General features: G+C 48.1%; 1 protein-coding gene across 4 annotated transcripts in view; it reads right to left on the bottom strand.

Moving 5' to 3' along the window:
- Positions 1-24,516, bottom strand: part of PAK3 (p21 (RAC1) activated kinase 3) — a 127,179-nt gene that overhangs the window by 54,868 nt on the left and 47,795 nt on the right. The window contains exon 1 of one of the 4 annotated variants that reach the window (XM_059482657.1): positions 16,559-16,636. The exons of 1 other annotated variant lie outside the window; for it this stretch is intronic. The gene's annotated coding sequence lies outside the window, so the exon portion shown is untranslated. Of the gene's footprint in view, positions 1-16,479; positions 16,637-24,516 lie in introns of those variants that run through there. 2 more of the 4 variants (XM_059482656.1, XM_059482658.1) reach the window with 2 other exon arrangements.

Below are 24,516 nucleotides of genomic sequence, written 5' to 3'. Positions count from 1 at the left end.
AAGGATGTCAGATCTCCACTCAACCTCCCTCCCACAAAAAAACAACCTGCTGGCCACCTCCCAGGGATTCTGTGCAGATTATTAATTCATTAATGACTGGTGAGTGCTTAGGAAAGGTAGAAGGTGAGGGACTGCTGTTATTTCCCATTGTTATCATGGCTATCTGACATACATGCCACAGGCAACTTGGATCTATCCTTTGTAGGAACCTGTGATGCTGGACTCAACACAAATCAGTTTATCCAAGCACAACATGTCAGTTATAACAAATGCATGATTATCTTGGCCTAGAACCTTTTAAAAGAGCTCTGGAGATGGGCACAGGGCCACACACTCTAAACATGCAAAGGCAGCCATGTGACATTGCTGTGTCCCATGAGACTCTCTGAAGCAGCCCTTCTGCCAAAAGCTCCTGTTCACCCAGAAACACTGGCAGGGAGGAAGATGTCTCTGTACTAAACCATTCCTGTGTAACATCTGCTGACTTAACCTAAAGTGCCACCAAAGGGATTTGGGATAACTCTCCCACTCCACGTAACAAATGCTGAGGCAGACATTCTTGCAATTTGGCTCGAAGGATGAGAACTCCCAGCAGAGGGGAGGAGAGGACCACCAGGACTTTGATCTACTGGAACTCAGCAGCCTTTCCTTCAGCTCTTTCACCCAGCTGACATCATGGAACACACTGGCCAGGCTCTCCCTAGAAAATTGCTTATTATGATCTAAACTGCAATGCAAACACATCTAAAATCTATCCTAACTCTTTCAGCAGCCAGTACTACTTAGTTTGACAACCCAATTGCACAAAATGGATCAAGGCAAAGTCTGGAATTTGCACAAGCATGTTTACACTGGCTGTCTACACCACTCAAAGCAGGGGACTTATAAGTGAAACAGTCAGACTGCTCCCATTTTTCTGACAAGCCCAGAACTTCCTTCCAGTACCTAAATGGGCTACAAGAGAGCTGGAGAGAGATGCTTTACAAGGACTGTAGTCAGAGGAGGAGAAAGAATGGCTTCAACCTGATAGAAAGCAGGTTTAAATTAGATGTTAGGAAGACATTTTTTACTGTCAGGGCAGTGAGGCCCTGGCACAGGCTGCCCAGAGAAGCAGTGGCTGCCTCATCCCTGGGACTGTTCAAGATCAGGCTGGATGGGGCCCTGAGCAACCTGGTCCAGTGGAAGGTGTCCCATAGCAGGGGGGCTGGAACTGGACGGTCTGTAAGGTCTCCTCTAACCCAAACTATTCTATGATTCTGTAATGAATGATTCCTCCTCCCACACTGACAGCACAGATCACCTTCAATCTTTTTGTAAGACAGAAGACCAAAGAAACATCTACTCTGCTGCCAAAGCTGTGCTGGCAATTCTGAAAGGTGCTCCTGAGTTTGCCCTTCCAGCTGGCACATCAGCACAAGGCACAGACACCTCCAGCAGCAAGTGCCCTATTGAGCAGCTGGCCCAGGCTGACTTCCATGGAGAAGCTGGAGGAGAGATGCACTCCTGTCCAGCTGCAGCATCACCACCTGCCCCAGCAGAGAACACTGCAGCTGCTCTGGTGCCCCAGGAATTACACACCTCTACTCTCTACCTGTTGACCCTCAGTAAAAAATTTGCTTTGATGGTTTGCTGGCAACAGCTGGCAAAAATTCAATTTATGTGTATGTATGTGCACAAATCAAAAATCAGTGTTTATCATTCAGTTTTCTCACTAATTTCCTTCTTACCAAACTCTGTGAATGTAGGACAACGTGACATTAAAAGGACTTGCCAAGATAATCAGTATGCAACACCTTTACTTCTAGGTGTGCATTTGTCTACAATTTCTGATAATGCACTTTCCCAAAGGCTTTGGCAAAGTATGTGTTTGCACTGCAGAACATCAAGAGACAGTGGGGCACTAAATCCATCCTGCATTCCAAGACATTAACTTGACAAGTTGAGTGATAAAGAACCAATACAATTATGAATCATTAAGCTTCAACTAATAGTGGTAGGGATGGATAAGAGCCTGCTGATTACAAATGCTATCAAGGAAACTCTAAGCTATGGCATTAAGGCATGCATTGAAAATAGAACACATTTCATGCTTCTCCTGGAAATACTTAATTCTATTTCAAGCCACCACCTCTTGTTTTACTTGGCATGAGCACTTTCCACCATAAAAAGTTCTTTCTTCCATCAAGGATTTTATGAAGGAGTCAACAAATAGCATCTACCTCAAAACAGAGAGCCTCCATGTCCTCTTTGTCAAAACAAAGCTTTTCTCACTCTTCCTTCAGAGAGACATACCAGCCTGACCAGAAAACACTTCCAGACCTCATTGACAGCTCATTTGCTCTTTGTGCAAAGCTTCCACCTGAATCCATACCTGGACCTCCCTGGGAAAAAAATTCCTGTGCTAAACATCTTATTCCTTAAATTTCTAAAGGATATGATGGGATTGAGTAATACAGCAGAGAAATTACTGCCCATTTCAGGTGCACATGGAAGGCAGTGCTCAGCTTCCATGGGAATCTGTCTCCAGTTGCATGTGCCTCATCCAAGTGGGAAGCAAATACTTCTAGTCATCTTCCAAGCAGAAGTTACTTAGACATACTGAGGACATATACCTGGGGCATCAGCTTCTGGGCCTGGCCAAGATTAACATCTTCACTACCAAGAACCCACCTAAATTCATGAACCATTCTGTATTTTTAACAGGTTGCCCAGAAAAGTGGATGTCCCTGTTGTAGAAGCATTCAAGGCCAAGGTGGTTGGGACTCTGAGCAAGCTGCTCTCCTCAATGGTGTCCTTGCCCATGGCAAGGGGTTGGAAGCAAGTGCAAGGATTTGAAACCAGCCATTCTCTGATTCTGTAACACGACATGACTGAGAGAGCTCCTGGTGCTTCCACAGATCATTCAGGTTCTCCAAGATCACCACAGCAGCAGTTAAACAATGGTTCTGGTATCTGCAATGAAAAAATTGGGAGCTGCTGAAGGATTTGGGACAGCATTCCTTTTAGTCTGAAATGGGATTCACATCAGATAATACAAATCTCTGATGACTTGTGAGCTGAAGAGGAAAGCTGCTCTTCCCCTGTGGCTCTGAGTAGTTCCACTGACTTCTATGGCATTGAAGTCTGAGGGAAAAAATGCATAGACCCTGTCCTAATCTATCTTCTGATCCCACAAAACATTTCCATGTGGCCAGTATCTGAAAAGCCACCAAGACAGAATCTGTGCCAGTTTTCTGGGCTTTTACCTCACCAGCTCAGCAAAGTCTCACAACAGTTGAAAGCTGGGCCCTTTATCAGAAGGTGAGCATTCAGCTTTTCTGAGGGAAGTCAGCCATCATTATCTGGGTAATCATTCTACTCTTTCAGCAATTATCATCAGCACTAATATAACTTTGGCTGCTGCAAACTGTAAGTGTGTTTTGACCTAATTTACATTCAGGGGCGTTATACCATAAAGTGCAACATGTGATCCCAGTCTGACAAAAGTGATACTGAAGATGTGTAAATGGAGATTAATATGGATCACTTCCCAACTCTTTGCAGAAGGTTTGTTTGCCCTCAAAATCAAGTTTCCATTCTTCCAAAGGCTGCATAGAGAGGAGAACCATGTATTCTTTCCACTGTCTATAAGGAAGCACCTCCAGAGTTGAAGCCCTTTCCTGAGTAACTGGTCTATGCCTGCAGTGATCTGAAAATGCCTGTCCCAAGAACTCTTGAGAAATGAAATCTTCCCTCTTGAGAGGGAAAGGACTTGGAAGGTAGCTACAGAAAGGAAGAATGTGTGCTGGAAAACAGTAGAAATCCTGAGACCATGTTCTTATTGCAAATGCCATCTAGGATGTCACATCAACGTAAGAATTGATGCATTATTAAACACAGCTATTTTATAAACCCCAATTCTGTAACTTAAATGAAAAGCTGAGGTCATACCACATAATTGAAGGCAGAATTTGCCCAATGATCATTATTTTTCATAAGGACTATCCTCTAGGCTAGAAGGTGTGTCATGACACCCCAAGGTAGTTAACTCAGACTAAGAAAATGGTACTGACAGAATATTTTTTTGCTCACAGTAATCTCTGTCAGGTTCTCTCTGTGAGATCTCTGACACAGGCTTGGAAATCCATTCAGATCCCAAAAGTTTAATTGCAAAACAATTCAACATAAGGCAAGATACACATCCTCTGTATTCAAGACTTAGCTGGGATGCTGCTTAAAGTTTGTTCATTTTCCCCTGCTCTCTCAATTCTAACCTTGTTATATGCCTAGAAATTAAAGCTAAAGGGCAGAGAAATAATGTTTTTCCCAACATGACAGGGAAAAAAACCACAGAAAACCTGGCTTCCCCTGAAGTATTAGGCCAGAGTCGCAATTGCATTTTTACTTGTTTTATCAGACCCATAAAACACCACTTGTGCTGAAGGGGTGCAGGGGGAGACACCCCAAGTACTGCTCAAAGTTAACAAGAGCGTGGGCAAGCCCTTGAGTTGAGGGGCACCTTCTGGAATGCCACCAGCACAGTGTGGCAGTGATTCAGGCCCTACCTTCTCTCCTCAGAGTGAGGCTCAGACATGAACACAGAAATGCAGCTCCACAGGCTGTGGGATTCTGGGTACCAGAAATTCTGCTCAGGCAAAGCACAGGGAAGGGAGAGCCCAGAGGAAGAGTCTCTAAGATGTGGTTCCAGCATCCACAGCTGGCCTGAATTTCACTCCATGCCAGGAAGCAGCTCCTTTCTCACAGATGGCTGCTGTTACACAGCACTGACATCCACCATGAAGCAACTGGGCATGCAATATTAATGGCATCAATGAGAAAATTAGGAACCCACATCAAAGCACTGAGAGCTGTTTTTATAATACTTGGCTTTAAAATTAAGTGCAAAAGGGAAGGTGTTACACTCAGCATGTTTAGAGGAATTTGCTTTTAAAATGTGATTCTGCAGCTTTTAAACACACACACACATATGCAGAATGACCCCTTAAGGATCAGGGAAAGCTGCTGTCACCTGCAACTCAGCAAATCACAAGTCACATGAAGAAACAAAATCAATGCTGCTCTGAAATTTAGCCTGGCAGGGAAAAAAAAGTCAAAACTACCATAACAAATGGCTGCTGAAAAGTCAGTCAATGGGAAGTGCTGCTTTGGCCATGGCTTCTCTCAAACATGGACATCACCTTGGAATTTGATTCCAAACATTCTCATCTGCACTACACTGAGACCCTGCACTGAATACAACAGATGCAAAACAATAATCCAAACAAATTAGTACACGCTTATTTGCTAGAATTTTTCTAGTAACAGAAAATTACAAAAGAAGATAATCAATTAATCCAATTTAGAAATCTTCTCTTCTCCATTAAAACACTGACATTGGACCAAACTACACAGAGCCTACCTGCATCAATAGTCAGTACAGATAACACATGGATGCAAACACTGTCAGCCATGTAATCTCCATAAGAAGACTCTTGCATTTGGGGATTTAATAAATGAAGGACAAGTACAAAGTATAGAAATATTATCTTGAGGATCTAGTGGTTATTACTGGTGTCCCTTTTGACTGGAGCAGACACTGCTCAGACATAGGTAAATCTCCACAGATGGGCACAGCCTGATCTGAGCTCTGCCTGCACTCTAAGCAAGCTGATGCACGTTGCTGCTCTGAGAGCTGCAAAAGCATGTGAGTGCAGCACTGTGCCCATGCCAGCATGACCTGCAAGGGGTCCATCATAGCCCTGTCCTGCTGACAGCCACGGGTGTCTGTCACCTCCAGCCTGGAAGACCCATGCTCTAGCACTGCCATAAAGCTGGCATGATGCTAACAGTGAAATCCTCATGTGATTTTAGATGTTTCTCTAATAGTTCTGCCACTTTAGCACCCACCCACAGAGAGGACTTGACATCTTTTTAAGTAGTTTGTTGAGACACTACAACTTGATGACTCAACTTAGTTATTTGTCTTAATCTGCAACAGATTCAGAGCTATTCAGTAAAATAAGCATGGGCTGTTTCCTCTCAGAGCAGGTGGAAGAGGGAGTCAACAACCAATACACCCGCTCTACTGTGCTCAGTTACCTGGTTTCATTTTGAATCAAACCCTGTCTGTCTTCTGCTTCAGCCTGTTCTACACATGTGCAGCCTCCCTGCCTTCACTGGTGCTCAGGCCAGACAGTCTGAAATTACATCACTGGCATCTTGCTGCAGCTTAGATGGCATCACCTCAGGTTACACAGGACTGGGAGAGACCCACTGGGTCACCAAGTACAGCCCCTGCTGTCCAGGCAACCACGTCACCTAATCCCTTTGTAAGTGAATCAAAAATAGTTATGAACCATAGAACCATACCTCACTGGGCACCCCCCAGGCTAGCCATAAATGACATATTGCGGTGTAAATTGACTTGGGAAAAGTACACAGACACATCCAAGACAAATTAGAAACTGCAACAAGCAGAGAGGCAGCTTAGTCTAATGGCCAGGGAATGAGACAGGCAGCAAGATGGTTGGGTCCTGCTGCTGGCTCCTGCTCTTCCCTGTTCCACCCAAAGTGCCATTACTCCATCCCTCAGCTTCCTCTGGCCTCAGACCAGGATAACAACATTGTCCCTCCTTCCTTCACAGATTGCTTTGAGTATTATGAGAAAAAGAGGGGCACAAGAACTAAATATTTTTATCCACTTAATCTCCCCAGCAGGTTTTTAAACCCCATTTTAAAGCCCTCCTTTGCAATTCAGTCTGTGGATAATTTGCTACCTGCATCTCCATAAACTTTAACCTGTCATAGCCTGACAAAGGTGTAATTTCATCCCCAGGCTCTTCTGACTTGAGACTGGGGAGCTTCTCTTTGTGGATAAAGTATCAAAGCAATAGCTCTGAGACAACAGCCCTTTGCATCTCACAACCCACATATTATTCTCCCTAAACACAGTTTAAGTGGCCAGAATCAAAACTTTTTCTCTCCCCTCATGCCTCCTCCCCACTGTGCACACAAACATAGATAAAAGCAGCAGACAGAGACACAGAGAGAGGATGGTTTATCCCACAGACAGGATTACTGCATCATGATGTAATGACCTTGTTCAGGAAAGAAAAAGGTTAGTTATATATCAGCCTGAGCTGTAAAAATACCAGTTCCTTTTCAAAACGAGGTAAAATAATGTCCATTTAAAGATATTCTTAAGAAAACATGAAACACTTGTCTGGTGAACTGGAGAGAGAAGGAGCACAGCCCAAGTGGCCTCAGGATAACCCCTCTGCAGTCACATGTAACACAATGAATCTAACAAGTAGCAGTGCTCCTCTGCCAAGGATGCATGGAAAGGAGAGTGCTGCTTTCTACCTGTTTGTATCTTCAGACATCCAGAGTTCTTTTTGTACCCTACAAAGGTACATGGCAAAAAGAGCCATTTCTGTTTCACTTCAGGTGCAAAATGCTACAGAGCCCACTGTTTCAGTTGCTCCTTGCAAAGACTTTACATTTGTACTTGTTTTCTTCCACCTCAGAACAACTGGAGGGAGGAAGGCCATATGATGCCTTCATATGAAGCAATCACATGAAAGAATAATTTGAGTCCATTATTCTTTATTTTTAGACAACATTTAGTGAAACTTTGGCCATGACTAAAACTCCAAGGCTGAGATAATCTCATTTGTGACTGCAGGTTCCTCAAAGGGACTTATTTCTAATGAATTTTCAAATGCTTTGAAAATAATAGGTACAGTATTTACCACTGAAAACAGTAAAAGAACACTGATGCTACTGCCCCAGTACAGCACACTTATTTCACTGCACTGCTGATATTCTGCTGAAGTGCATGAAGTGAAATATTGCACAAAGCCAATATTTACCAACAGACACTACAGCTGTGAAAGTAATACAGTCCTTCCATGGAAAAATAGGCTTCCAACAGGAAATACAAGGCATTTGGCAAGTCTTAACCTGCCAAGGGCAACTGCTCCATGTCCTGTTTCCAGGACAAGAAAGCCCTCCAGTTACTCCAGATTCTTCCAGTGGTGAATGCTGAGCTTGTCTGGTAAGTTTTCCGAGCCCAGTGGAAATCCTAGAGCAGACACAGAAAGCTCTGAGTCTGAATTGGCACCAGATGCTTTAGAAAACAAGTGATTTTCATTTTGTTACAGGAATATGAGAAGGCCAAAATGCTTTATTTGTCAGCACAGGAACAGCCACTCATCTAAGAGCATGAATATTCTGTTAAGTTTTTATAAAATCAGACTCTTCCAAGGAAACCCTGCACTGAGTAACAGTGCCATGTGCCAACTTACAGTGCTCTCTACACGTGTATGAGACAGGAAATGTATTTTCTATAGCAGATGAACAGCAATGACAGCCTTCAGACTAGAGTATGGAATATCATTTGCATCAAATTCCAACCTCTCAAGGAGCAGCCTACAGTATCTCCCTACTAGCTCAGACTCCATACAAAGGCCAACTCAACATCATACATCTACTGCAGTGTATCTTCTCAATTAACTAAGGAAAAGTGTATTAGGCATACATCAAACCTGCATTGCAGCTAGAGCTGCCAATTACTTATGGCAAAAGGGAGGCTGATTCATCCCACTGTATGTGGGCCTTGGCTGGAGTTTTCCCAGAACGCAACAAGAAAAGAAGAAAACCTCAGTGAACCTCCCCCTCATTCCCACTCCTTCCTCCCCCACAAATCACAGTCAAGAGGCTTGTGCTTGCAAAAGCAGCATTTCCTGGAGGATTCTTCCTTCAAATCACTCCTTTTCTAAATTCAGACAAAACACACAACTCAAAATCCATTTGCATATGGTATGTACGCATACAAGGACACGTCTCCCAAACACTGACAAGCAAAAGGCAAAGCAAAGGGTCTAAAGCACCTTTAAACCCCCAGTGCCCAGGGATCCCCACATCTTCCACTCCAGATCTCACAGCATTCCCAGGCCACCTGTGCAGAGTGCAATGGCTACCTGACAACACTTGGCTTGGCACCAGCCTGCAACAGCTGAGCAGAGGCTGGGGGCCTTGTCTTTCTGCTCTCAGAAAGAACAGAACAGAACATTTCTGCTAAGCACAAGCACATCCTGAATCCAGACCTTTTCACAAGCTTCCTGTGTCAGATGCATTTAACACCTAACATATCACAAGTAGCAATCCTCCATCCAGCATGTCCCTCCTCCACTTTGTGTGTCTCAAATGAGCCTTGTGGCCTCAGGGGTGCCAGGGCTCTTCTCTCCCTGGCACTGCTGGATGGAAATCGTTCTTATTAGTTGCCATGGTCCCATTTAGGCACCTAGGTTTTCAAGGTGCCCAGCCACACCAACACCACTATTCTCCACAGTGAGTTCAGGACACAAAACTTCAATCATGTTTACTTCTAACTGCTATCTTTCATTGCTCTGACAGCACCCTACTGACGACCTTGGGCATCTGACTTCATCCTTTTGTTTCCAGTGTGTTTGACATGAGTCAACCTGGCACCCAGCCCCCCTGGAGCAGTCAGACCCTGCCTTAAACATCTCTGCTTGTTTTCCAGGCCTGACTTTTAGGCATTTATTGTAGATCTTTAAAACAGTTTTTACAGAAAATATGCTTCGAGATCCTCAGAGTGCAGAATAATACTTGATGCATGCACCTACTGCTCACTGCCTTCTGGCACCAACATTCAAAATTCCAGTGAGCACAAAGGGAGCCTGAGCTGCCCCTTCCATGGCAAGGGGGATCAGGAGTCAGACACAGCCAGCTCCATGGACCACAACACAACACCTCACCAGCATAGCAGGGCAGACCAGGGCAAGGTGTCTTCTGCCTAATGACCCCACCAACCAAAGCCATCAGTCTGATGAGAACTTGTGCTTAGAGGCTAATGGATTATGCAAGAGCACAACTTTTTCCTCTCCTTGCCCAAAAGCCAGTCCTATTAGAGCTTGATTTTGGGATTATGTTTACCAGACTCTTGTGGGTACACTGGCAGCTCTGTGTGATTCCTGTTTCAGTACACAAGCAATTACAGTCAGGATAGATGCAATCCTCAAACAGAGTCACGTGTGTCCAGGTATACCCATGAGGGCAGGCTCTGCCATTCTGCTGAGATCAGCAATGCAAACATGAAATGCAGCTCACAAAGTACTCAAGAATCAGGTACCAGACCTCCTGTGCCATGTGTGGGCCTGGGAACTTCATCCATGTGCTGCTGTGTTCACTAATGGAGGGGAAAGAGAGCTTACCAAACCAAGGATTTAGAACTGGAAAACTACCTTGTAACCAGGTTCTTATTACTTCTCCTTACTACATGAAGAACACTGGCATTCACCTTGAGTGTCCAGAGTGCTCCACAGACCATGGGAGAAGACAGAGCATGTCCTGAAGACCAGACTGTTCAAAAGCTCTGTTCATATTACAAGTTATGGCATAGAAATGTCCCCTAATTAGAGATGCTTTGTGGACAATTTACTTCAGAAACACACAAAGAGAGCAGAGGTTCCAGCATTTCAGTACCACAATAGATTTCAAGAACAGTCCAGGAGACAACCTCTGTGTGTGAACTGTCAATACACTGCAGAAAAGAATAAGACTCCATTCTCAGTTTCTGCCTTCCGAAATGCTAACCATTATTCATGAGTGCCCCTAAAGAGGGGGATTCTGCATTCCCCTAGTGCAAGAAGAAGTGGAGAGAGAAGAAGAGTATGGAGAGAAGCTGTAGCACAGGCCATGGGGCAGAAATTATAGGAGAAGACTATCCCCACAGACTGCCACTCCAGATACTTCCAACTATTACCCCACCTCTCTGGTCCATGCATCCTACAAAGTGCAAGGCACCCTCCTCAAAAATAAACAAATCAAGGAGCAAATTCTGTCTGTTTTAGTTTTTTGCTAGAAATTTCCCTTCTTCCCAGCTTGAATTTTCTGAAATGAAGAAAGAGTCAGAGCACAGCACAGCTGATGTACCCCACATCTGTAGGAAATGCCACCCTGAGCTGCCTAGGCTTGCTAAAGAGATCAAACGTGGATGTAAGCAGCTCTTTTCTGGAGCAGGCATCGTTTCAGTTGTTAAAATATTCATGCACCAATAGGAGCTGTGGTATCAATGTCTGTCCCTGACACAAACAAACCTGAGCTTAAAGCCTGACAATCTGTGTTATGCAGAGTGGAATCACAATTAAAAGCCTTTCCCTCCTGCAAAAGCCTCCATTCCTGCAAACACACATATGACAGCTTTTCTGGTGACACATCAAGAGCAACCCAAATCCAAGTCCACAATCTTCTGCCTGTGAGGGGAGGAGACATTAAAAACAGCTTTAGCAAATGCCCAGGATTTTAATTGTGTGCTATCAGTTTTTCTCTCTCAGGTTTACCATGCACCAGCAGCCCTGTGGTTCATCTGGGGAGTGGCTGGATGCACCTGATAAATATGAGCTGGCATCTGGGCACTGCAGGTTGAATCAAGACTCTCTGCAGGGAAGCACCTAGAAAATTTCTGATCTGGAGGATTTTCTCCTTCACAATAGGGAATAGAGAAGTAGCAGACAGAAAATGGAAAACATTAGGCCTTTCACTCCCCTCAAGAGACACAGAGAAGTACTTTCCAGTGCCCTTTCTAAATAGGGAAACTGATTTTTTGATGCCAGCAAATGGACAAAGGCTGGGGGAGGTACAGCTGCTGCCCCTTCAGCAACACTGTCTGGAGAAATGAGTGCACCCAGGTGACGTGGCAAGAAATGTTTAAATGTTTTAGTACTGCCCTCGTCACATGCAGCGAACTGTGCATACACCCTGCAGAGCAACATTGAGCCTGCTAAGGTGCCAGAGCATTTTCAACACTTGAGGATTAGAGAGGAAATGAGAATGGTTTGGCTCTGGAGTCTGTGCTGTACTGCAATGTTGAAATGGCAGTTTGTTTCAGGCTTATGGGCATCTATGGCTGGACAAAAATGACATTGCAGTACCTTGAATTGTGGCAAGGCAAAGCAAAGCATGTGCATGAGCAGCAAGCTGGACCACAGCACAGAGCTCAGTGGTCCATGTGCCAGGTGTCACTTTCAGAAGTCAAAGGGTCACACCCAAATGTTTGTTTCCACTCCCTGACAAAGCACACTTTTGCCACTGGGACAATAAACAAACATGAAATTACCTAAAGATTCCTTGAGTATGTTTTAGATCCAAACTGCCTTAATCTGCTTCTGATGGCAATAAGACAGTTCATATGACCAGAGCAGAGCAAAGGATGTGTATCCAACCTTACCTCTGCCATTCCCCAACTCCGACCCTTACAGTGCTGTATCAGAGCACCACACCAAGCCCCAAACTCAGCATGTGGAGGCACTGAACACTCTTCCAGCTGTGGAACTGGCAGCACAGACTCCAGGGCAGAGACAAGCTTTGCTCTCCATCACTCAAGACTCAGTCACATCTATTGGTACACTACTAGATAAGCAACTGACAATAAAACTAATGTTGGGAAATGAGCACACTGAATATATAACAACACAATTCTACCCTTGAACACTTATGCACACAGCCATAATGGTAAGCCTTTAGAGCAAAACAAAGCAACATTCATAGCAGAGGTTTCCTAACTGAGCAGGATATACCCCTCTTTAAGAGGGACATGATTTCCAAGTCTGCCTCTGAAAGGAATGATACAGGACAGGACATCAGAGTAGCTGGAGGTGCACCTAGGCCAGTGCTCTAGAGCCAGACTTGCAGGTAGGGCTGGTGCCATATGCTGACACAAAGACCCTCCCAAGCCAGAAGCCAACAACCTGGAGTGCTTGTAGGCCTGTCTGTCCCCTGCCCACGGCTTCCTGGGATCAAGAGCTCCAGAAAAGGGGGACATGAGACTGCAGCAACAACATCACGGGCTTCCTGGATGCCTATCAGTGGGACTGCCAGGGCAGATGCCATGGTGCTTGCCCAGAGCAAGGTGCACCCAACCTGCCACATCCCACACCACCTGAGGCAGTGAGTGCCACCTTGCAGCCCGATTCCCTGTCTCAGAAAGCCTAGGAAGCCAACTCAAACAGTGCACTGTCAGAGCTGAGCTGGAGCAGTGCAACTGAACAGGCAAAATGAGAATCCCTTGGCAATTTCCAACAAAGCACAGTGACACACTTGCTGTTCACTGCATACAAGCCACAGCTGCTAATGCTCACCTGGAGACAATCTGCAGAACTCCAAGCACTGAGACTATCCACTAGCAAACCACACAATTTTATCATATTTTTCCATTATAAAATTACTGCTAGGAGCAGGAAACAACCAGCGACAGGAGGTCTGAGAGAAGAAATTCACATCAGTGTCTCTACCTGCACTGACCCTGGCCCAGTGAAACCTACTAATTACCACTCGGCCTAATGCCATACTTCGAGTAACAGGAAAATCAAGGCCAACATAAGGGAAGATCCACAAACTCAACTATTTGTGTCTGAAAGGTAAAAGGCAAAAGAGAGCTACAGGGAGAAAATGCTAGCTAAATACAAAATAGCACTCGTGAATGAAAAAGTTTATTTCTGCAGGTGAAATTCACGTTCTCTCTCCTTTCTACCACTGCCCTTCCTCCCCATTAAGTTCTTGGAGAAAAGCTTCAAGCACCTTTGGCATGAGCTAAGGATGGTAATGAAAGAGGAAGGTCACAGTGAGCTTCTGCCTGCCCACTGTGCAGCACAGCAAGAACAGAAATCAGTACTCAAACCAGAGAAGCACAAAGTGACAGCGCTGTTGATGTCCCAAAGTCACAGGGAGTCCAACCAGAGCAGCAGCGGAAGCCAAATCTGGCAACATCTCCCCTGCGACCGGTTCTGTGCAGGCATGGCTAAAATGAAGGAGGAGCTGCAGGCAGATCTGAAAGACCTTCAGATTCCCAGCTGGTTTTGATCCCAGAACACAGGCAGCTCCAGGGACACTTGGATCCACAGTCACAATTAAAGTATTAAAAGAGAAAGAGAAGAAAGCTTCAGGCAAAGGGAACAAGAACTGAAAATGGGACTATCCCCACAAACTAGCTCTCCTCTAGGAGCAAATGCTGAGAGATGGCTAACACAAGAGCTGGATTTGCTACGGCCAATAACATGTTGCAGAGCTGAATGTGTCTGATCTATCTCTGGAATTGTATGTACGAAACTTGCAAAGAAATACAGGGGGCTGGAGGAAGACAACCTCTTGTGCCCAATTTTGTTTTTCTAGTCTTTGTGAGTCAGCTCAAGACACACAAGACAATCTAGACTCCAGCTTCCACACATTTTCTGAGTTTTGGTCAGATCCTTACAGAGGAATTGCCCTGTCAACAGTCTACCTGGAAAGGTAAAGTTCTCTTCCCTGTAGTCAGCAGTAAAATGCTCTCCAACTTCTGGGAAACCCTCCTACAGTCTCACTGGGCCTGTTAGCTTAGAAAGCACAAAGCCCCCATCAGTCCCTACAAAAAGGCAGCACACTTGTGTTAGAGCCCTGAGGTGAATGAGGCCCAAGCCCATGGTCTGTGACAACCAAAGCAGCTCGCCCTGGCTATTGCCTCCTGCAGTACTGCTGCCACAGCTGTTCTCAAACTGTTGCTGCTGCAAGTGGTGGCCCGTGAGGCCTGAAACTTAATCCTGTAACAGGAGCTCCTGAGACTTACTTTTAGTTATCCAGAGTCACTCAGTGAAGAAATGCCATCCATGCACATCTTGCTTCAGAGTACACCCTCCTGTGCAGCCCAGAGGCAGCTGCTTGCAGCCCCCCACCTACAAAGCCAGCCAGCCCCCAGCCCCAGCACCGTGCCTGCCACCAGCTCCTGTGCCCAGTTCCACACTCAAGGAATGCAGCCCCAACCCATGCAGCTCCACACACGCACAAGCATCACCCTCCCTCACCAGCCCCTGCTCACCGCAGAACACCGGCTCAGGGCAACCCTTCCCCTCCATGCATGACCTGCCATGGCAACCTTCACTGCCGGGCCTCGAACAACGCACCTGTCCATGTCCCAGACCTGCAACCCATTACCCCTGACCCCTGATTTACTCCACATTCTGCTCACATCATTGGGTAACCTGTGACTGGAAGGCCGAGGCTCCTCTGCAGCCATGTGCCACACTTCCACTTCCCCCGGCACAGCGTCCTCCTCCCAGAGCGGTGCCCGAGCCCCTCCTCCCCGCCTGCCAGCCACAGAGAAGGTGGATCCACCCGAGAGGAGCCAGGAGAGCCGGACTCATCACCGCTGTGTCCCGCTCGGGCAGGCAGGCAGCAGCCTGGCTCCGGCCCTTCCGACAGCCCGTCCTCCTCCCCCTCCTCCTCGCTCCGAGGCGCTCCATGTCAGCCCGAGAGTCGCTCAGCAAAGCCCCTGCTGATCTCCGGCCTCAGGCTCCCCGTGCAGGCATCCCCGACCGTGCCCAGCAAGACAAGAGAAAGCAGCGTCCCCTCTCGGGCAGCCCCGGCGCCGGCTCGGATCCGGGCAGGTGGGGCATCAGCGGCACGGAGCCTTGACGGGGGTTTGCCAAGCCCTGCACACAGATACCCAGGCTGTTCGCTGCTGGCACACGCCGTGCCCACCCCGCAAACGGAAGGACACGGGGAGAGGCAAAATCCAGCCCCTCGACACCCCTCGGGCTGCAGGGCCCCAAACAACCCCGCTCCTCCCAGCCGGGGCCCACCATCTCTTTCAGATGTCGCTCGCTTTGAAGCCATGGCTTCTCCTGCCTGAATTCCCTCAGCCTTCCACGTTAAACCCTTCGCTGTGTTTAAAACAAGGCTCGTTTTCTGGCATCGGTGAAAACTGGATCTGCAAACTGCCTCAGTGACCAGCAAAAGGGGCCACTCGTGCCGAGTGCACCCCCCCGGCGGAGGAGGGGAGCCTGGAGCGGCCAGACATCGCGCTGGAGCACTTCCTCGGCTGGCTGGTGTACAAGTCTGGGACAAAGGGACAACCCAGCACAGGGACCAGCTCCAGTGTGGCATCAGGCACCACCATGCACGCACAGAGAGAGACCACCCTTCCCTGAAGGGATTTCGGGAGAAACTTGGCAGGTGCCAAGGTCAATCGGATGCGCGTTGCCAATAACGAGTATTAAAAAAGAAAAAAAAAAAAAAAAAAAAAAAGAAGAAAAAAAAAGAGGCGGGGTTATTTATAGCCCAGAATTTCTCACTCCTCTGCAGAAGCGCAGCCCAGAGGCGGCATTGTTGGGAGATGGGGAACACACGCACCGCGGCCGCGTTAATGGCCGGTGCCGGCGCTGACACAACTTCAGCAGCGGCTCTGCGGCTCCGGGAATCCTTCCCGCAGGACACCGGGCTCCGGCCACCGCCGACTGCCCGGCAACACACGTGTCACTGACGGCAGCGGCACCCCGGAGACGCAGAGACAGCCCCGCCACCGGCGCACCCCGGCCCTGCCCGCGGCGTCATCCTCCCATCGTCGGGAGGAGACGGAGCGCCGCAGACGCGGCCACGGGCACCGCGCTTCGCCGGCGGCCGCAGGGCCCGGCCGGGGTTATCTGGACCCGCCCCGGCCGAGGTTACCTGGAACTGCGGTCGCTCATTGCTGCGCGGCCCGGGTTACCTGGAGCCGCGGCGCTCATTGCCGCCCGGCCGGGGTTACCTGGAGCCGCCGTCGCTCATCGCCGCCCCGCCCGTCCCCCGCCGCCGCCGCCGAGCGCCCCCCGGGCGCGGCCCGTCCCCCCGCGCCGCCAATCGCCGCGCGCGCGCCCGCCCGCCCCGCGCGTCGCGGGGCCGCCGCAGCGGCGCTGGCGCAGCCAATGGGCGCGGCGGGCGGCCGGTGACGACACACGGGCCGGGGCTGGGGCTGGGGGCAAATCTCGTGTTTCAGGGCAGCGCGCAGGGAAAGCGCGGCGCGGGGGGGTGCCCGCCCTCCGAGCCCCGGGAGCTCCCCAGAGGGGTGCGGCAACCTGGGAGGCGCCACCTGCGCCGGCCGGCAGTGCAAGGGGTCCTGAAAGGCATCATCACCCTCCCTGGTCTTCGTCCGCTGGGAATAGGAAATGCACCGTGAAATTCGGGGCTCCCCCGCATGACGTGTGCATGTGACAGCCTGTGGGCTTCTGTCCGCATCCAAACGTGGGAGAAGCCCGGCGGGAGTGAGGCTGGAGCATCAGCTCCGGCCACTCCTGCCACAAAGAGGGCACTCCTTGCAAACATTTCCCTACGCACCAGAAGAAAAAATCTTATTCACGGTCTGTGTTTTCCATTCTCCTTCATTCTTTTAGAATTATGCTTCCCTAGGCAACGTGTGGTCCTTCTCCTTCTGAATCCACGAGTTCAGCTCCTCCTCCTCAGGCATCAAACGTAGAAATAGACCCAGCTTTGGTGAGGATGGTCTGACATTTACAATATTTCCAGGGGGGAAAAAAAACCTGCCAATAAACATGACCAAATTTACAATCTCTGCAGCAGAGCCCACAGGGCCCTGGGCATGGAGCAGTGCTGGGGCTGGGAGCACCAGCCATGCTCTGAGCTCGGGGCTGTGCCTGGTCCCAGGAAGCTCTACCAGCCCCAAGTGCTGCCAATGGAAAGGGCTGTGCTGTTACATACCAAACTGAGCATACCTTTGACCATTTTTTTTGTTTGATTTGTTGGGGATTTTTTCCTGATGGAGATGCACAGAGTATGTGTAATAACACATTATGGAGCAGCCAAGGGCAAGCAATGAAGACTTACCTTCTGCTGGTTGCTATTGCCAAAGGTAAGGCAGGCCACACATATCCAAGAGGAGATAACAAACTGTCCCAGCCCCAGCACACCACATGTGATCTTCTCTGACCACGAGTGATCAGGCTGCTGCCTTACAGCTCATTCAAAGGACCGGTTCTCCAGAAGCAAGAACTCACTGAGTCACCAAGTGCACACTGACGTGACAAGCAGCCCTGACTGAATCACTGCCATCCCCTCCTGCTGTAAGCTGAAGTCTCACCAAGGTTCTCTTCCCCAGTGTGAGTCAAATCTGTCACTTAGCTGGCTGGTTCTGCAGTGATTACAGTCAAGCCATAGAGCAAATTGTCAGTGTTCTTTCCACTCCCACAGAGAATTACTCCTGTGGATAGATGACTTTCAGGATCTTCTGAGGTAAGCAGGAATTATGAAAATCTGCTGTTCCTCAACAATGGAAGAAGAGGCCTTCTATTTTCTGCTGCATGTAGTGTCCATGTGACAGTGTCATGTCCAGTGACAGCACTGCATGGATCCAGGAGGGCTGGGACAAGCAGTGGGGTGACTCCTGCAGAGGACACACTCTTGTTGAGCCCAAGGGGGTTAATTAGCAGAGGATGCAGGTTTTGGCCTTCGGCTCTTCTCCTGTCGAAGTCCATGTAAAGCTTTTGGAGGAATGTCCCGTGCCTGCAGCGAGGAGGGAACGCAGCTGAAGGAGCTGCCAGGGTCCCTGCAGGCTCACCCAGCCCTGCAAACCACACTGGCTGCTGCAAACTGCTGCTTACAACAGCCCAGAGCAGGAAAGGACTGAGCAGATGGGGGACCAGCCACCTTCAGAGTAAAAATCCTTCCCAATGGCTTTGGAAAGACTGATGGGTCATTCACCAGCCCCACACCCTGGAGTACCACGAGCCGCGGGAAGTGCAAGTCCTGCTCACAGGCTTCCAAAAGAGGGAGGCAGCTCAAGGAAAAGCTGCACACAGAGCATGAAATCAGGCAATTACAGTTGTTAGGACTGAATCCGCAAGTGAATCACTTCTATTCCTTTTAAAAAGTCCAACTAAAATCTAGTTTTAGAATAAACTTTTAGCAGAACTGTTCATAGGAGCACCATAAGAAAACTGCAGGCTCTCTGAAGCACCAAGCCCAGGTCAGGCTGCCCTTTGCCAAAGGCTGGGCAACAACAGATGAAGGAAGAGTTTCAGTTTCCTTTCCCCTGTGAAAGAACAGAAACTTGACTCTGTGACTGCATGCAGTAAAAAAGCAGATCAGATCTCTTACACTCAGCCCTGTCCAAAGCTACAACTCTCCTGGGAGCCAAAGAAACTTTGCAAGCATTGACCGTGCACAGTGGAGGTTTGCCTGAAACTTACAGAGGGTTTTTAAATGTCTGTGCCTTTCAGGTTGGCCTTTGGAGACCGCAAAGCCCTTGAAGCAGCCTTCCAGGGTTCTCCAGCTATCTTTAAGCTGTTAAATGGAAGTCAGCTGTCCCATACCTGATAGAAAGCTGACTTTGCATGCCTGTCCCATGGTTTCCTGGCAAAGGAGACAAAGAGTGGCAGCAAAAGGCCACAAAGGGGAAATTGCCCAAACTGCAGAGCTCCCCTGCTCCTCATGCCAGCTGTAATGAGGCTGACCCTGTTGGAGCTGGAGGGCTCTGCTGCACTCTATAAGCAGCTGCATGTGCTGACAATGGGCACGTTGCTCAAGCACATTGCTGGGAGAGGGGAAAAAAGAAAAAAATAATGACTGCATGGTCAAGGTACCTACACAGTCCCAGGGTGCCAGGCTCAGCAGTGCAAGCTGGACTTGCTCCATGGGTCCACCTGGGATGGTCTGGGCTGTGCCTGACCTGCAGAGTGTGGCTGAGTGACCTGGCCCAGATATGGACATGGTGATGGCTTTGTCCTCACAGGGCATAGGAAAGCAGGTCAGTCCCTACTAGACATCAGTTCCCTGTGACTGTCACATGCACGTCCCAGCGAGCTGGAAATGCTTTGAGAGTCCACACACCCACCCATGAGGTCCAGCCTCCAAGATCCCAGGGCCTGCCCAAATCCTGAACACAGCCTTCATCTACACCAAAATTGGTCCTGCCACATTTATCACACCTTGCTGGCAAACATGACACAGTCTGAGCAGTAAGTGTGACTGCTGATGGGGTGTCAGTAGGTTTTGATGAGAAGAGGTTATCCCATTAAGGATCCCAATAGCCCCTCACACTCAATGGTAGCTGCCAGAGAGCTCATTTTACAGATAAAATTAATTCCAACCGTCAATCCATCCCCATCAACAAAACCCCAATAAGACGCAACCTATTCTTTCCCCTAAGAGCTGTGGGTATTCCAGTCCCCTGCAGGTTTCCCCCATGCCAGGCTGCTGAGGCACCAGCACCTGGCCCCATGGTCCCACTCCTCCCCAAGGCTGCATTACATACACGGGGGACTGAGGGAGCCCCTCTGCCTGCCCTGCAGAGACCAGGCAGCTCCAGGGGGGCCTGGAGTGGCACAACAGCAGCACCTGATTAACTGTGCCAGGGGCTGGAGTGGAGAGCACTGGGGGCGGGGGACGACACGGAGGGATGCTGAAAGCTGACAATTGAATTTGGAGGCCAGCTTGGCCCATGACGTCATGGCTGCCCAGCCATTGGCTGTGGGTGAGCATCTGCTGGGAGCTGGGCATGGTTATTTGCCTGAGGTTCAGACCTTTCCCAGCGGCTCTGAATCAAGCTGGTTGTCCTGACAACCTGGATAGTGGCAGCTTCTGATAACCACGTAATGAGGTTGTCACAAAAAGGAGCCCCTCCATCAGAGAGGTTTAGGGATCATTAATGTTTCCAAGGGAGTGGAGGGAAGAAGAGGTGAGGGGACCATCTGGCAATGCTGGAGCACGTCAACAGCCTCCCTTGGCAAGGAGCTTCATTAGACAGGAACCACCTACCGACAGTAGCGATGGGAACAGGCAGGCAGCCTGCCAGCAGCCAAGGGTCCCCACTGCTCAGCTGGGCAGCGCTGACATCCAGGCAAAAACAGAGCAGGGAGGACACACAGGTGCTGCCTGGGACTGATTCAAGTTGCTGAGCAGTGAAGTGCCCAGGGCTCACGTGGGATCAGGACAGTAACAGCCTGGGACAAGTGACACAGTGAGGCTGGCACAGAGGCCTTCCCACGGCGCTGCAGCTCTCACGTGCTGCCTCCTGCAGGGTAAGGACTGACAGACTCTGTGCCCTAGCTTACCCCATTTGCAGATAGCTGCTGTGAGTGGTTAGAATAGTTCCCACTCCTGTCCTTCAATCCTGCTCAGGGCAGGGCACAGACTTACAGCAATGAAGCTCATTCAAAGAGAATTCTGCTGTCCTGAGGATCCCTGTCGGCTCAGGTCCAAGATATCCCCTGAAAACTAAACCTGTGGGATCAGGCAAGGCACCAAACACCGTGTCTTCCCCTGGGATCTTCTCAACCTAGGAAATACTTTGTCCTTCACCATGTCCTGGTGAAACAGGGATTCATTCACCCTGTACTCAGACCTGCAAGGCACCTCCTGTGGCTGCAATAACAGTGGGTTGAGGTGTGCAGTGTGAAACCTTTGTGGATGGCAGTAACACCATAGCTTGGAGAAACTCAGTTACCAAACTGCTGATCGCCAGGACCAACTTCCTGGAGAAGAAAGCCCACCTTCATGTTAAATAGCACACTTTAAAAAAAAATTTGCCTGTAAAATGATGAAGTCTGAATCTTTCCTAAGAGGAAACAGAAATTACCTCCATAGATAAGTCCTTATGAATCTTCCAGCAACAACTGACAGAATGTGTCTTTTATGTCACTATAATCTGTTTTAAAAATATCTACTAAGTGTAAACACTTGCTAAAGTCAGCATAAGACTTTATTAATACACTTAACACTTTATTTAGTAATCAAGTTTTTATATTAAAAATTGCTGTACTTTTAGGACATATTTTTACCTCAAACCATTTCCCTATTCAAAATTAGTGCTTCAACTGTGGATTTAACTGAGCTCTAACAGGACTATTAACACATGTCAATTAAATACCAATCAACTACTAAAGACTGCATTTAATAGATACATTTCTTAATACACTACTGCTATACCTCATTAAAATTGTGTTGAATCTTCACAACTGTTGTAAACAATCAAGTGGGATATAATCCACCTCCAGGAGCTAGTAAAACTGAATGTAGTGCTCTCCTACTCTGGGGAGGGGAGGTGTGTGATATAAAATTCAAAGCTAAGACAAATACCCAGTTGATTACACATAAGCAGTTGACAACAGAAGCACTCTCAGATTAATAGTAGGCATCAGGTTCCCAAATCCTGCCTCTCTCAGAAAGGACAGGAATGACTGCAAGGAGATCCCACCCTGGAAGAGGGTTTTGCCAGAGGGAAACAACAGGAGCTGATTTTGCTCATACCTGTCCTCTGCAATCCTACCTGAGCTGTCTTCAGTGATTCTTCCCACAGCATTGCTCCTCCAGCTTTGGCAGAGGGGAAGCTGAGGCAAAGAGCAGCTCAGGCTGGGCAGCAGCTCAGCAGTAGCTGTGCCTCTCATGGATCCCCAGTGTCACTCCCTGCCCCCTTTTTGCTTTGTGAATTGCAATTTAAATCACTTCCAACAGGAGTAGCAGGACTAGCTTGAATGTATCAAGCCCTACCTGAACACAGCTTGTAAACAGAACACATCACAGCTTCCTGCAGAAACACCAGTGGGATCCAGAATTTTTCAGGACAATCCCTGTCAAATCCAATCCTGTCTGGCTTGCACTTAAACACCAACCATGCTCCTCCATAGGGAACATCCCATTTGACTGAACACAAGCAAAGATGACCCACCTGTCTGCAGAATTTTATCTGCTCAAGATGCTGAATTCAGTCTTCTCTCAGGACTGAGAAAGCCAAGATCCACCCTATCTATCCAAACAGCACAGAATGGTTTCCAGGCCTTCCTGGCACCAGAGAATAAGGTTCTTCACCCAGAGGAGTGTGGGCAAGCTGTCACAGCACAAACACCAGATTTCACAATACATGACCATGCCCAATCCCCTGCACCAGAGAATCTCAGCAGAGGTGAGAGATCCCTTCCCCTGCAGGAACATCCATACATGACTATGGTACAGCACACTTTAAAGGCACAATCTGACAATAAAACCACCACAGCAAGATGGGTATGTGCAGCAAATTTATCTTCTCCAAAAATAGTCATTCAACAGTGATTCTTCATTGGAACAGCCACACATCACCGTGCCTCTGTTTTCAGCTTGCAAAATGTCTAGAGGTGGGTGAGGCATAGAAAAAACATTCTCCAGGCTGTTTATCTTTGTTTTAATATGAAAAGCATTTGCCAGCATACTAGATTTTTACATTCTCCATTTTCTCCCCAGCTACTTGTGAGCAGGAATTATACCAATTTTTGTTCCTGCCAAGAGACATCAAAACAGAGAGCTTAAGAGGTGAAATGCCACCATTTTACAGGCTGCCACACTGTGGCAGTTCAGGCTTAGCCGTACTATGGCAGTGTCTGTATCTGGGGTTTTAATTTACATTCACCTCAATGTAATCATTAAGACTAATTAATGAAGCACTGAGTGGAGCAAGTGTGAAGCTGCCCTGCCTGCACAGCCCTCAGCTCTTGATAGCTGAGCTCAACTCTGTCAGTGGGAGACCTGCTGAGCTCCCACCTTGATGTACAGAATTGAAAAGGGTAAACCATTGGTGGTACCTGGCATTCTAGAGTTTTAGAAATGCTGAATATGAAGGCCAGTATTTAATCTGTGACTGTCCAGAGCATCTCAACATCCCAGACCAAAACCACATGAGGGTAACATCCAAAGCAAAGGTATGAAAACTGATTCAAGCAAATCAGGCTGATAGAAAATGAAATGGAATTAACAGCTTTTACACTGGGACCACTACTGAATCTTTTTTAAATGCTTGTTTCTTGGCCAGACATGTTTGCAATAAAAAAATCTTGCTCTCTGGCTCTTTTCCACTGAATTCAGTTATGCTTCAGGAGCAGAAAGGGCTTAGGCAGGGATTCAGAGCTCTTTTTTGCACTCCATCACCAGAAGATTTCACGTGGGGATGATTCTGGCCTGAAGATACTTGAGTGCTGTTTGCTGTGGAAGGGAAGCAGTGTTGAGCAGCTGCTAGGAAAACTTTGCCATACCTCATCTCCTGCTGCCCTCAGGGTATTCTCGTGAGAGCAGAAAATCTGATGCCACTGAAGTCCATGATTTCCCTATGAGACAGGCTCCATGGGAGCAGGAAGGGAGCCAACCTGTGAAGGAAGCAGCAAGGCACTACAAAACAGGGTGGCAATACAGACTCGTATCCAGAAACCAACAAGCTGAAGAGGAAAGGCTCTGCTTTATTTTCAATTCATCATCCCATAATAACCCAGTCAGAAAGACTCCAGGCCCAGGCTGAGTTACCTTTGGCTGGCCTGTAGCACAGACAAACTCATAAAGGTTTGCACCCTTCACAGACCCTAGACCTTCAGCTATGGTATCACAGGAGAGGGTCTGAGCTAATCCTTCAAAGAAGATGAGACACCTGAGGCTGCTTTCATCTCTAGTGGTTCCTTCTCCTTCCACACATGAAAGTGGATCCTTATGTCCATGTGCCTCCTCCTGCTCATTCAGCTCTCCCTTGAAAATCCACTGTTCCCACAACAAATGTTGTGAATCTGAGCATTACCCTCACCCTAGATCGTATGAACTCTGATTTCACAGCTCCATGGGTGTCAGGGGTGAATATGAACAAAGGTGCAAACACACAGCTCTGCAGGATGGCTTGTGAGGGCTGGAGAATGCAGGTTCCCAGCTTGCTGCAATGCAAAGGTACCATAGGCATCAGGATAACATCAGCCCACAGGGCCTGAA

This window comes from Ammospiza nelsoni, chromosome 15 (assembly GCF_027579445.1).
Source record: "Ammospiza nelsoni isolate bAmmNel1 chromosome 15, bAmmNel1.pri, whole genome shotgun sequence".
NCBI lineage: Eukaryota > Metazoa > Chordata > Aves > Passeriformes > Passerellidae > Ammospiza > Ammospiza nelsoni.
The sequence above is the reverse complement of the archived record's forward strand: the minus strand, read 5'-3'. Positions and strand labels throughout refer to the sequence as shown.